Below are 15,174 nucleotides of genomic sequence, written 5' to 3'. Positions count from 1 at the left end.
AATGCAAGTGCAAAAGTGGTTTTTCAACACTAACACAAGTGCGAAAAGTGGTTTTTCACACTAACACAAGTGCGAAAAGTGGTTTTCCACACTAATACAAGTGCAAAAGTGGTTTCCTGCACAAACACAAGTGCGAAAAGTGGTTTTTCAACACTAACACAAGTGCGAAAAGTGGTTTTTCAACACTACCACAAGTGCAAAAAGTGTTTTTTCCACACTAATACAAGTGCAAAAGTGGTTTTTCAACACTAACACAAGTGCGAAAAGTGGTTTTTCAACACTAACACAAGTGCAAAAGTGGTTTTTCAACACTAACACAAGTGCGAAAAGTGGTTTTTCAACACTAACACAAGTGCGAAAAGTGGTTTTCCACACTAATACAAGTGCAAAAGTGGTTTCCTGCACCAACACAAGTGCGAAAAGTGGTTTTTCAACACTAACATAAGTGCGAAAATTGGTTTTTCAACACTATCACAAGTGCAAAAAGTGTTTTTTCCACACTAATACAAGTGCAAAAGTGGTTTCATGCACCAACACAAGTGTGAAAAGTGGTTTTTCAACACTGACACAAGTGCGAAAAGTGGTTTTTCAACACTATCACAAGGGCAAAAAGTGTTTTTTCCACACTAATACAAGTGCAAAAGTGGTTTCCTGCAACAACACAAGTGCGAAAAGTGGTTTTTCAACACTAACACAAGTGCGAAAAGCGGTTTTTCCACACTAATACAAGTGCAAAAGTGGTTTCCTGCACCAACACGAGTGCGAAAAGTGGTTTTTCAACACTATCACAAGTGCAAAAAGTGTTTTTTCCACACTAATACAAGTGCAAAAGTGGTTTCATGCACCAACACAAGTGTGAAAAGTGGTTTTTCAACACTGACACAAGTGCGAAAAGTGGTTTTTCAACACTATCACAAGGGCAAAAAGTGTTTTTTCCACACTAATACAAGTGCAAAAGTGGTTTCCTGCAACAACACAAGTGCGAAAAGTGGTTTTTCAACACTAACACAAGTGCAAAAAGTGTTTTTTCCACACTAATGCAAGTGCAAAAGTGGTTTTTCAACACTAACACAAGTGCAAAAAGTGTTTTTTCCACACTAATTCAAGTGCAAAAGTGGTTTCCTGCACCAACACAAGTGCGAAAAGTGGTTTTTCAACACTAACACAAGTGCGAAAAGTGGTTTTTCAACACTAACACAAGTGCAAAAAGTGGTTTTTAAATGCTAACACAAGTGCGAAAAGTGTTTTTTCCACACTAATACAAGTGCAAAAGTGGTTTCCTGCACCAACACAAGTGCGAAAAGTGGTTTTTCAACACTAACACAAGTGCGAAAAGTGGTTTCTCAACACTAACGCAAGTGCAAAAAGTGGTTTTTCCACACTAATACAAGTGCAAAAGTGGTTTCCTGCACCAACACAAGTGCGAAAAGTGGTTTTTCAACACCAACACAAGTGCAAAAAGTGGTTTTTCAACACTATCACAAGTGCAAAAAGTGTTTTTTCCACACTAATATAAGTGCAAAAGTGGTTTCCTGCACCAACACAAGTGCTAAAAGTGGTTTTTCAACACTAACACAAGTGCAAAAAGTGTTTTTTCCACACTAATGCAAGTGCAAAAGTGGTTTTTCAACACTAACACAAGTGCAAAAAGTGTTTTTTCCACACTAATTCAAGTGCAAAAGTGGTTTCCTGCACCAACACAAGTGCGAAAAGTGGTTTTTCCACACTAATGCAAGTGCAAAAGTGGTTTTTCAACACTAACACAAGTGCGAAAAGTGGTTTTTCACACTAACACAAGTGCGAAAAGTGGTTTTCCACACTAATACAAGTGCAAAAGTGGTTTCCTGCACAAACACAAGTGCGAAAAGTGGTTTTTCAACACTAACACAAGTGCGAAAAGTGGTTTTTCAACACTATCACAAGTGCAAAAAGTGTTTTTCCACACTAATGCAAGTGCAAAAGTGGTTTTTCAACACTAACACAAGTGCGAAAAGTGGTTTTTCACACTAACACAAGTGCGAAAAGTGGTTTTCCACACTAATACAAGTGCAAAAGTGGTTTCCTGCACAAACACAAGTGCGAAAAGTGGTTTTTCAACACTAACACAAGTGCGAAAAGTGGTTTTTCAACACTACCACAAGTGCAAAAAGTGTTTTTTCCACACTAATACAAGTGCAAAAGTGGTTTTTCAACACTAACACAAGTGCGAAAAGTGGTTTTTCAACACTAACACAAGTGCAAAAGTGGTTTTTCAACACTAACACAAGTGCGAAAAGTGGTTTTTCAACACTAACACAAGTGCGAAAAGTGGTTTTCCACACTAATACAAGTGCAAAAGTGGTTTCCTGCACCAACACAAGTGCGAAAAGTGGTTTTTCAACACTAACATAAGTGCGAAAATTGGTTTTTCAACACTATCACAAGTGCAAAAAGTGTTTTTTCCACACTAATACAAGTGCAAAAGTGGTTTCATGCACCAACACAAGTGTGAAAAGTGGTTTTTCAACACTGACACAAGTGCGAAAAGTGGTTTTTCAACACTATCACAAGGGCAAAAAGTGTTTTTTCCACACTAATACAAGTGCAAAAGTGGTTTCCTGCAACAACACAAGTGCGAAAAGTGGTTTTTCAACACTAACACAAGTGCGAAAAGCGGTTTTTCCACACTAATACAAGTGCAAAAGTGGTTTCCTGCACCAACACGAGTGCGAAAAGTGGTTTTTCAACACTATCACAAGTGCAAAAAGTGTTTTTTCCACACTAATACAAGTGCAAAAGTGGTTTCATGCACCAACACAAGTGTGAAAAGTGGTTTTTCAACACTGACACAAGTGCGAAAAGTGGTTTTTCAACACTATCACAAGGGCAAAAAGTGTTTTTTCCACACTAATACAAGTGCAAAAGTGGTTTCCTGCAACAACACAAGTGCGAAAAGTGGTTTTTCAACACTAACACAAGTGCAAAAAGTGTTTTTTCCACACTAATGCAAGTGCAAAAGTGGTTTTTCAACACTAACACAAGTGCAAAAAGTGTTTTTTCCACACTAATTCAAGTGCAAAAGTGGTTTCCTGCACCAACACAAGTGCGAAAAGTGGTTTTTCAACACTAACACAAGTGCGAAAAGTGGTTTTTCAACACTAACACAAGTGCAAAAAGTGGTTTTTAAATGCTAACACAAGTGCGAAAAGTGTTTTTTCCACACTAATACAAGTGCAAAAGTGGTTTCCTGCACCAACACAAGTGCGAAAAGTGGTTTTTCAACACTAACACAAGTGCGAAAAGTGGTTTCTCAACACTAACGCAAGTGCAAAAAGTGGTTTTTCCACACTAATACAAGTGCAAAAGTGGTTTCCTGCACCAACACAAGTGCGAAAAGTGGTTTTTCAACACCAACACAAGTGCAAAAAGTGGTTTTTCAACACTATCACAAGTGCAAAAAGTGTTTTTTCCACACTAATATAAGTGCAAAAGTGGTTTCCTGCACCAACACAAGTGCTAAAAGTGGTTTTTCAACACTAACACAAGTGCGAAAAGTGGTTTTTCAACACTAACACAAGTGCGAAAAGTGGTTTTTCCACACTAATACAAGTGCAAAAGTGGTTTCCTGCACCAACACAAGTGCGAAAAGTGGTTTTTCAACACTAACACAAGTGCGAAAAGTGGTTTTTCAACACTATCACAAGTGCAAAAAGTGTTTTTTCCACACTAATACAAGTGCAAAAGTGGTTTCCTGCACCAACACAAGTGCGAAAAGTGGTTTTTCAACACTAACACAAGTGCAAAAAGTGGTTTTTCAACACTAACACAAGTGCGAAAAGTGTTTTTTCCACACTAACACAAGTGCGAAAAGTGGTTTTTCCACACTAATACAAGTGCAAAAGTGTTTTCCTGCACCAACACAAGTGCGAAAAGTGGTTTTTCAACACTAACACAAGTGTGAAAAGTGGTTTTTCAACACTATCACAAGTGCAAAAAGTGTTTTTTCCACACTAATACAAGTGCAAATGTGGTTTCCTGCACCAACACAAGTGCGAAAAGTGGTTTTTCAACACTAACACAAGTGCGAAAAGCGGTTTTTCAACACTAACACAAGTGTGAAAAGTGGTTTTTCAACACTAACACAAGTGCGAAAAGCGGTTTTTCCACACTAATACAAGTGCAAAAGTGGTTTCCTGCACCAACACGAGTGCAAAAAGTGGTTTTTCAACACTATCACAAGTGCAAAAAGTGTTTTTTCCACACTAATGCAAGTGCAAAAGTGGTTTTTCAACACTAACACAAGTGCGAAAAGTGGTTTTTCACACTAACACAAGTGCGAAAAGTGGTTTTCCACACTAATACAAGTGCAAAAGTGGTTTCCTGCACAAACACAAGGGCGAAAAGTGGTTTTTCAACACTAACACAAGTGCGAAAAGTGGTTTTTCAACACTATCACAAGTGCAAAAAGTGTTTTTCCACACTAATGCAAGTGCAAAAGTGGTTTTTCAACACTAACACAAGTGCGAAAAGTGGTTTTTCACACTAACACAAGTGCGAAAAGTGGTTTTCCACACTAATACAAGTGCAAAAGTGATTTCCTGCACAAACGCAAGTGCGAAAAGTGGTTTTTCAACACTAACACAAGTGCGAAAAGTGGTTTTTCAACACTACCACAAGTGCAAAAAGTGTTTTTTCCACACTAATACAAGTGCAAAAGTGGTTTTTCAACACTAACACAAGTGCGAAAAGTGGTTTTTCAACACTAACACAAGTGCAAAAGTGGTTTTTCAACACTAACACAAGTGCGAAAAGTGGTTTTTCAACACTAACACAAGTGCGAAAAGTGGTTTTCCACACTAATACAAGTGCAAAAGTGGTTTCCTGCACCAACACAAGTGCGAAAAGTGGTTTTTCAACACTAACATAAGTGCGAAAAGTGGTTTTTCAACACTATCACAAGTGCAAAAAGTGTTTTTTCCACACTAATACAAGTGCAAAAGTGGTTTCATGCACCAACACAAGTGTGAAAAGTGGTTTTTCAACACTGACACAAGTGCGAAAAGTGGTTTTTCAACACTATCACAAGGGCAAAAAGTGTTTTTTCCACACTAATACAAGTGCAAAAGTGGTTTCCTGCAACAACACAAGTGCGAAAAGTGGTTTTTCAACACTAACACAAGTGCAAAAAGTGTTTTTTCCACACTAATGCAAGTGCAAAAGTGGTTTTTCAACACTAACACAAGTGCAAAAAGTGTTTTTTCCACACTAATTCAAGTGCAAAAGTGGTTTCCTGCACCAACACAAGTGCGAAAAGTGGTTTTTCCACACTAATGCAAGTGCAAAAGTGGTTTTTCAACACTAACACAAGTGCGAAAAGTGGTTTTTCACACTAACACAAGTGCGAAAAGTGGTTTTCCACACTAATACAAGTGCAAAAGTGGTTTCCTGCACAAACACAAGTGCGAAAAGTGGTTTTTCAACACTAACACAAGTGCGAAAAGTGGTTTTTCAACACTATCACAAGTGCAAAAAGTGTTTTTCCACACTAATGCAAGTGCAAAAGTGGTTTTTCAACACTAACACAAGTGCGAAAAGTGGTTTTTCACACTAACACAAGTGCGAAAAGTGGTTTTCCACACTAATACAAGTGCAAAAGTGGTTTCCTGCACAAACACAAGTGCGAAAAGTGGTTTTTCAACACTAACACAAGTGCGAAAAGTGGTTTTTCAACACTACCACAAGTGCAAAAAGTGTTTTTTCCACACTAATACAAGTGCAAAAGTGGTTTTTCAACACTAACACAAGTGCGAAAAGTGGTTTTTCAACACTAACACAAGTGCAAAAGTGGTTTTTCAACACTAACACAAGTGCGAAAAGTGGTTTTTCAACACTAACACAAGTGCGAAAAGTGGTTTTCCACACTAATACAAGTGCAAAAGTGGTTTCCTGCACCAACACAAGTGCGAAAAGTGGTTTTTCAACACTAACATAAGTGCGAAAATTGGTTTTTCAACACTATCACAAGTGCAAAAAGTGTTTTTTCCACACTAATACAAGTGCAAAAGTGGTTTCATGCACCAACACAAGTGTGAAAAGTGGTTTTTCAACACTGACACAAGTGCGAAAAGTGGTTTTTCAACACTATCACAAGGGCAAAAAGTGTTTTTTCCACACTAATACAAGTGCAAAAGTGGTTTCCTGCAACAACACAAGTGCGAAAAGTGGTTTTTCAACACTAACACAAGTGCAAAAAGTGTTTTTTCCAAACTAATGCAAGTGCAAAAGTGGTTTTTCAACACTAACACAAGTGCAAAAAGTGTTTTTTCCACACTAATTCAAGTGCAAAAGTGGTTTCCTGCACCAACACAAGTGCGAAAAGTGGTTTTTCAACACTAACACAAGTGCGAAAAGTGGTTTTTCAACACTAACACAAGTGCAAAAAGTGGTTTTTAAATGCTAACACAAGTGCGAAAAGTGTTTTTTCCACACTAATACAAGTGCAAAAGTGGTTTCCTGCACCAACACAAGTGCGAAAAGTGGTTTTTCAACACTAACACAAGTGCGAAAAGTGGTTTCTCAACACTAACGCAAGTGCAAAAAGTGTTTTTTCCACACTAATACAAGTGCAAAAGTGGTTTCCTGCACCAACACAAGTGCGAAAAGTGGTTTTTCAACACCAACACAAGTGCAAAAAGTGGTTTTTCAACACTATCACAAGTGCAAAAAGTGTTTTTTCCACACTAATATAAGTGCAAAAGTGGTTTCCTGCACCAACACAAGTGCTAAAAGTGGTTTTTCAACACTAACACAAGTGCGAAAAGTGGTTTTTCAACACTAACACAAGTGCGAAAAGTGGTTTTTCCACACTAATACAAGTGCAAAAGTGGTTTCCTGCACCAACACAAGTGCGAAAAGTGGTTTTTCAACACTAACACAAGTGCGAAAAGTGGTTTTTCAACACTATCACAAGTGCAAAAAGTGTTTTGTCCACACTAATACAAGTGCAAAAGTGGTTTCCTGCACCAACACAAGTGCGAAAAGTGGTTTTTCAACACTAACACAAGTGCAAAAAGTGGTTTTTCAACACTAACACAAGTGCGAAAAGTGTTTTTTCCACACTAACACAAGTGCGAAAAGTGGTTTTTCCACACTAATACAAGTGCAAAAGTGTTTTCCTGCACCAACACAAGTGCGAAAAGTGGTTTTTCAACACTAACACAAGTGCGAAAAGTGGTTTTTCAACACTATCACAAGTGCAAAAAGTGTTTTTTCCACACTAATACAAGTGCAAATGTGGTTTCCTGCACCAACACAAGTGCGAAAAGTGGTTTTTCAACACTAACACAAGTGCAAAAAGTGGTTTTTCAACACTAACACAAGTGTGAAAAGTGGTTTTTCAACACTAACACAAGTGCGAAAAGCGGTTTTTGCACAATAATACAAGTGCAAAAGTGGTTTCCTGCACCAACACGAGTGCGAAAAGTGGTTTTTCAACACTAACACAAGTGCAAAAAGTGGTTTTTCAACACTATCACAAGTGCAAAAAGTGTTTTTTCCACACTAATGCAAGTGCAAAAGTGGTTTTTCAACACTAACACAAGTGCGAAAAGTGGTTTTTCCACACTAATACAAATGCAAAAGTGGTTTCCTGCACCAACACAAGTGCGAAAAGTGGTTTCTCAACACTAACGCAAGTGCAAAAAGTGGTTTTTCCACACTAATACAAGTGCAAAAGTGGTTTCCTGCACCAACACAAGTGCGAAAAGTGGTTTTTCAACACCAACACAAGTGCAAAAAGTGGTTTTTCAACACTATCACAAGTGCAAAAAGTGTTTTTTCCACACTAATATAAGTGCAAAAGTGGTTTCCTGCACCAACACAAGTGCTAAAAGTGGTTTTTCAACACTAACACAAGTGCGAAAAGTGGTTTTTCAACACTAACACAAGTGCGAAAAGTGGTTTTTCCACACTAATACAAGTGCAAAAGTGGTTTCCTGCACCAACACAAGTGCGAAAAGTGGTTTTTCAACACTAACACAAGTGCGAAAAGTGGTTTTTCAACACTATCACAAGTGCAAAAAGTGTTTTTTCCACACTAATACAAGTGCAAAAGTGGTTTCCTGCACCAACACAAGTGCGAAAAGTGGTTTTTCAACACTAACACAAGTGCAAAAAGTGGTTTTTCAACACTAACACAAGTGCGAAAAGTGTTTTTTCCACACTAACATAAGTGCGAAAAGTGGTTTTTCCACACTAATACAAGTGCAAAAGTGTTTTCCTGCACCAACACAAGTGCGAAAAGTGGTTTTTCAACACTAACACAAGTGCGAAAAGTGGTTTTTCAACACTATCACAAGTGCAAAAAGTGTTTTTTCCACACTAATACAAGTGCAAATGTGGTTTCCTGCACCAACACAAGTGCGAAAAGTGGTTTTTCAACACTAACACAAGTGCGAAAAGTGGTTTTTCAACACTAACACAAGTGTGAAAAGTGGTTTTTCAACACTAACACAAGTGCGAAAAGCGGTTTTTCCACACTAATACAAGTGCAAAAGTGGTTTCCTGCACCAACACGAGTGCGAAAAGTGGTTTTTCAACACTAACACAAGTGCAAAAAGTGGTTTTTCAACACTATCACAAGTGCAAAAAGTGTTTTTTCCACACTAATGCAAGTGCAAAAGTGGTTTTTCAACACTAACACAAGTGCGAAAAGTGGTTTTTCACACTAACACAAGTGCGAAAAGTGGTTTTCCACACTAATACAAGTGCAAAAGTGGTTTCCTGCACAAACACAAGTGCGAAAAGTGGTTTTTCAACACTAACACAAGTGCGAAAAGTGGTTTTTCAACACTATCACAAGTGCAAAAAGTGTTTTTTCCACACTAATGCAAGTGCAAAAGTGGTTTTTCAACACTAACACAAGTGCGAAAAGTGGTTTTTCACACTAACACAAGTGCGAAAAGTGGTTTTCCACACTAATACAAGTGCAAAAGTGGTTTCCTGCACCAACACAAGTGCGAAAAGTGGTTTTTCAACACTAACATAAGTGCGAAAAGTGGTTTTTCAACACTATCACAAGTGCAAAAAGTGTTTTTTCCACACTAATACAAGTGCAAATGTGGTTTCCTGCACCAACACAAGTGCGAAAAGTGGTTTTTCAACACTAACACAAGTGCGAAAAGCGGTTTTTCAACACTAACACAAGTGTGAAAAGTGGTTTTTCAACACTAACACAAGTGCGAAAAGCGGTTTTTCCACACTAATACAAGTGCAAAAGTGGTTTCCTGCACCAACACGAGTGCAAAAAGTGGTTTTTCAACACTATCACAAGTGCAAAAAGTGTTTTTTCCACACTAATGCAAGTGCAAAAGTGGTTTTTCAACACTAACACAAGTGCGAAAAGTGGTTTTTCACACTAACACAAGTGCGAAAAGTGGTTTTCCACACTAATACAAGTGCAAAAGTGGTTTCCTGCACAAACACAAGTGCGAAAAGTGGTTTTTCAACACTAACACAAGTGCGAAAAGTGGTTTTTCAACACTATCACAAGTGCAAAAAGTGTTTTTCCACACTAATGCAAGTGCAAAAGTGGTTTTTCAACACTAACACAAGTGCGAAAAGTGGTTTTTCACACTAACACAAGTGCGAAAAGTGGTTTTCCACACTAATACAAGTGCAAAAGTGGTTTCCTGCACAAACACAAGTGCGAAAAGTGGTTTTTCAACACTAACACAAGTGCGAAAAGTGGTTTTTCAACACTACCACAAGTGCAAAAAGTGTTTTTTCCACACTAATACAAGTGCAAAAGTGGTTTTTCAACACTAACACAAGTGCGAAAAGTGGTTTTTCAACACTAACACAAGTGCAAAAGTGGTTTTTCAACACTAACACAAGTGCGAAAAGTGGTTTTTCAACACTAACACAAGTGCGAAAAGTGGTTTTTCCACACTAATACAAGTGCAAAAGTGGTTTCCTGCACCAACACAAGTGCGAAAAGTGGTTTTTCAACACTAACATAAGTGCGAAAAGTGGTTTTTCAACACTATCACAAGTGCAAAAAGTGTTTTTTCCACACTAATACAAGTGCAAAAGTGGTTTCATGCACCAACACAAGTGTGAAAAGTGGTTTTTCAACACTGACACAAGTGCGAAAAGTGGTTTTTCAACACTATCACAAGGGCAAAAAGTGTTTTTTCCACACTAATACAAGTGCAAAAGTGGTTTCCTGCAACAACACAAGTGCGAAAAGTGGTTTTTCAACACTAACACAAGTGCAAAAAGTGTTTTTTCCACACTAATGCAAGTGCAAAAGTGGTTTTTCAACACTAACACAAGTGCAAAAAGTGTTTTTTCCACACTAATTCAAGTGCAAAAGTGGTTTCCTGCACCAACACAAGTGCGAAAAGTGGTTTTTCAACACTAACACAAGTGCGAAAAGTGGTTTTTCAACACTAACACAAGTGCAAAAAGTGGTTTTTAAATGCTAACACAAGTGCGAAAAGTGTTTTTTCCACACTAATACAAGTGCAAAAGTGGTTTCCTGCACCAACACAAGTGCGAAAAGTGGTTTTTCAACACTAACACAAGTGCAAAAAGTGTTTTTTCCACACTAATGCAAGTGCAAAAGTGGTTTTTCAACACTAACACAAGTGCGAAAAGTGGTTTCTCAACACTAACGCAAGTGCAAAAAGTGGTTTTTCCACACTAATACAAGTGCAAAAGTGGTTTCCTGCACCAACACAAGTGCGAAAAGTGGTTTTTCAACACCAACACAAGTGCAAAAAGTGGTTTTTCAACACTATCACAAGTGCAAAAAGTGTTTTTTCCACACTAATATAAGTGCAAAAGTGGTTTCCTGCACCAACACAAGTGCGAAAAGTGGTTTTTCAACACTAACACAAGTGCGAAAAGTGGTTTTTCAACACTATCACAAGTGCAAAAAGTGTTTTTTCCACACTAATACAAGTGCAAAAGTGGTTTCCTGCACCAACACAAGTGCGAAAAGTGGTTTTTCAACACTAACACAAGTGCAAAAAGTGGTTTTTCAACACTAACACAAGTGCGAAAAGTGTTTTTTCCACACTAACACAAGTGCGAAAAGTGGTTTTTCCACACTAATACAAGTGCAAAAGTGTTTTCCTGCACCAACACAAGTGCGAAAAGTGGTTTTTCAACACTAACACAAGTGCGAAAAGTGGTTTTTCAACACTATCACAAGTGCAAAAAGTGTTTTTTCCACACTAATACAAGTGCAAATGTGGTTTCCTGCACCAACACAAGTGCGAAAAGTGGTTTTTCAACACTAACACAAGTGCGAAAAGTGGTTTTTCAACACTAACACAAGTGTGAAAAGTGGTTTTTCAACACTAACACAAGTGCGAAAAGCGGTTTTTGCACAATAATACAAGTGCAAAAGTGGTTTCCTGCACCAACACGAGTGCGAAAAGTGGTTTTTCAACACTAACACAAGTGCAAAAAGTGGTTTTTCAACACTATCACAAGTGCAAAAAGTGTTTTTTCCACACTAATGCAAGTGCAAAAGTGGTTTTTCAACACTAACACAAGTGCGAAAAGTGGTTTTTCCACACTAATACAAATGCAAAAGTGGTTTCCTGCACCAACACAAGTGCGAAAAGTGGTTTCTCAACACTAACGCAAGTGCAAAAAGTGTTTTTTCCACACTAATACAAGTGCAAAAGTGGTTTCCTGCACCAACACAAGTGCGAAAAGTGGTTTTTCAACACCAACACAAGTGCAAAAAGTGGTTTTTCAACACTATCACAAGTGCAAAAAGTGTTTTTTCCACACTAATATAAGTGCAAAAGTGGTTTCCTGCACCAACACAAGTGCTAAAAGTGGTTTTTCAACACTAACACAAGTGCGAAAAGTGGTTTTTCAACACTAACACAAGTGCGAAAAGTGGTTTTTCCACACTAATACAAGTGCAAAAGTGGTTTCCTGCACCAACACAAGTGCGAAAAGTGGTTTTTCAACACTAACACAAGTGCGAAAAGTGGTTTTTCAACACTATCACAAGTGCAAAAAGTGTTTTTTCCACACTAATACAAGTGCAAAAGTGGTTTCCTGCACCAACACAAGTGCGAAAAGTGGTTTTTCAACACTAACACAAGTGCAAAAAGTGGTTTTTCAACACTAACACAAGTGCGAAAAGTGTTTTTTCCACACTAACATAAGTGCGAAAAGTGGTTTTTCCACACTAATACAAGTGCAAAAGTGTTTTCCTGCACCAACACAAGTGCGAAAAGTGGTTTTTCAACACTAACACAAGTGCGAAAAGTGGTTTTTCAACACTATCACAAGTGCAAAAAGTGTTTTTTCCACACTAATACAAGTGCAAATGTGGTTTCCTGCACCAACACAAGTGCGAAAAGTGGTTTTTCAACACTAACACAAGTGCGACAAGTGGTTTTTCAACACTAACACAAGTGTGAAAAGTGGTTTTTCAACACTAACACAAGTGCGAAAAGCGGTTTTTCCACACTAATACAAGTGCAAAAGTGGTTTCCTGCACCAACACGAGTGCGAAAAGTGGTTTTTCAACACTAACACAAGTGCAAAAAGTGGTTTTTCAACACTATCACAAGTGCAAAAAGTGTTTTTTCCACACTAATGCAAATGCAAAAGTGGTTTTTCAACACTAACACAAGTGCGAAAAGTGGTTTTTCACACTAACACAAGTGCGAAAAGTGGTTTTCCACACTAATACAAGTGCAAAAGTGGTTTCCTGCACAAACACAAGTGCGAAAAGTGGTTTTTCAACACTAACACAAGTGCGAAAAGTGGTTTTTCAACACTATCACAAGTGCAAAAAGTGTTTTTTCCACACTAATGCAAGTGCAAAAGTGGTTTTTCAACACTAACACAAGTGCGAAAAGTGGTTTTTCACACTAACACAAGTGCGAAAAGTGGTTTTCCACACTAATACAAGTGCAAAAGTGGTTTCCTGCACCAACACAAGTGCGAAAAGTGGTTTTTCAACACTAACATAAGTGCGAAAAGTGGTTTTTCAACACTAACACAAGTGCAAAAAGTGGTTTTTCAACACTAACACAAGTGCAAAAAGTGGTTTTTAAATGCTAACACAAGTGCGAAAAGTGTTTTTTCCACACTAATACAAGTGCAAAAGTGGTTTCCTGCACCAACACAAGTGCGAAAAGTGGTTTTTCAACACTAACACAAGTGCAAAAAGTGTTTTTTCCACACTAATGCAAGTGCAAAAGTGGTTTTTCAACACTAACACAAGTGCGAAAAGTGGTTTCTCAACACTAACGCAAGTGCAAAAAGTGGTTTTTCCACACTAATACAAGTGCAAAAGTGGTTTCCTGCACCAACACAAGTGCGAAAAGTGGTTTTTCAACACCAACACAAGTGCAAAAAGTGGTTTTTCAACACTATCACAAGTGCAAAAAGTGTTTTTTCCACACTAATATAAGTGCAAAAGTGGTTTCCTGCACCAACACAAGTGCGAAAAGTGGTTTTTCAACACTAACACAAGTGCGAAAAGTGGTTTTTCAACACTATCACAAGTGCAAAAAGTGTTTTTTCCACACTAATACAAGTGCAAAAGTGGTTTCCTGCACCAACACAAGTGCGAAAAGTGGTTTTTCAACACTAACACAAGTGCAAAAAGTGGTTTTTCAACACTAACACAAGTGCGAAAAGTGTTTTTTCCACACTAACACAGGTGCGAAAAGTGGTTTTTCCACACTAATACAAGTGCAAAAGTGTTTTCCTGCACCAACACAAGTGCGAAAAGTGGTTTTTCAACACTAACACAAGTGCGAAAAGTGGTTTTTCAACACTATCACAAGTGCAAAAAGTGTTTTTTCCACACTAATACAAGTGCAAATGTGGTTTCCTGCACCAACACAAGTGCGAAAAGTGGTTTTTCAACACTAACACAAGTGCGAAAAGTGGTTTTTCAACACTAACACAAGTGTGAAAAGTGGTTTTTCAACACTAACACAAGTGCGAAAAGCGGTTTTTGCACAATAATACAAGTGCAAAAGTGGTTTCCTGCACCAACACGAGTGCGAAAAGTGGTTTTTCAACACTAACACAAGTGCAAAAAGTGGTTTTTCAACACTATCACAAGTGCAAAAAGTGTTTTTTCCACACTAATGCAAGTGCAAAAGTGGTTTTTCAACACTAACACAAGTGCGAAAAGTGGTTTTTCCACACTAATACAAATGCAAAAGTGGTTTCCTGCACCAACACAAGTGCGAAAAGTGGTTTCTCAACACTAACGCAAGTGCAAAAAGTGTTTTTTCCACACTAATACAAGTGCAAAAGTGGTTTCCTGCACCAACACAAGTGCGAAAAGTGGTTTTTCAACACCAACACAAGTGCAAAAAGTGGTTTTTCAACACTATCACAAGTGCAAAAAGTGTTTTTTTCCACACTAATATAAGTGCAAAAGTGGTTTCCTGCACCAACACAAGTGCTAAAAGTGGTTTTTCAACACTAACACAAGTGCGAAAAGTGGTTTTTCAACACTAACACAAGTGCGAAAAGTGGTTTTTCCACACTAATACAAGTGCAAAAGTGGTTTCCTGCACCAACACAAGTGCGAAAAGTGGTTTTTCAACACTAACACAAGTGCGAAAAGTGGTTTTTCAACACTATCACAAGTGCAAAAAGTGTTTTTTCCACACTAATACAAGTGCAAAAGTGGTTTCCTGCACCAACACAAGTGCGAAAAGTGGTTTTTCAACACTAACACAAGTGCAAAAAGTGGTTTTTCAACACTAACACAAGTGCGAAAAGTGTTTTTTCCACACTAACATAAGTGCGAAAAGTGGTTTTTCCACACTAATACAAGTGCAAAAGTGTTTTCCTGCACCAACACAAGTGCGAAAAGTGGTTTTCAACACTAACACAAGTGCGAAAAGTGGTTTTTCAACACTATCACAAGTGCAAAAAGTGTTTTTTCCACACTAATACAAGTGCAAATGTGGTTTCCTGCACCAACACAAGTGCGAAAAGTGGTTTTTCAACACTAACACAAGTGCGACAAGTGGTTTTTCAACACTAACACAAGTGTGAAAAGTGGTTTTTCAACACTAACACAAGTGCGAAAAGCGGTTTTTCCACACTAATACAAGTGCAAAAGTGGTTTCCTGCACCAACACGAGTGCGAAAAGTGGTTTTTCAACACTAACACAAGTGCAAAAA

Source organism: Myxine glutinosa, chromosome 6 (assembly GCF_964187855.1).
Source record: "Myxine glutinosa chromosome 6, kmMyxGlut1.1, whole genome shotgun sequence".
Lineage (NCBI taxonomy): Eukaryota > Metazoa > Chordata > Myxini > Myxiniformes > Myxinidae > Myxine > Myxine glutinosa.
The sequence above is the reverse complement of the archived record's forward strand: the minus strand, read 5'-3'. Positions refer to the sequence as shown.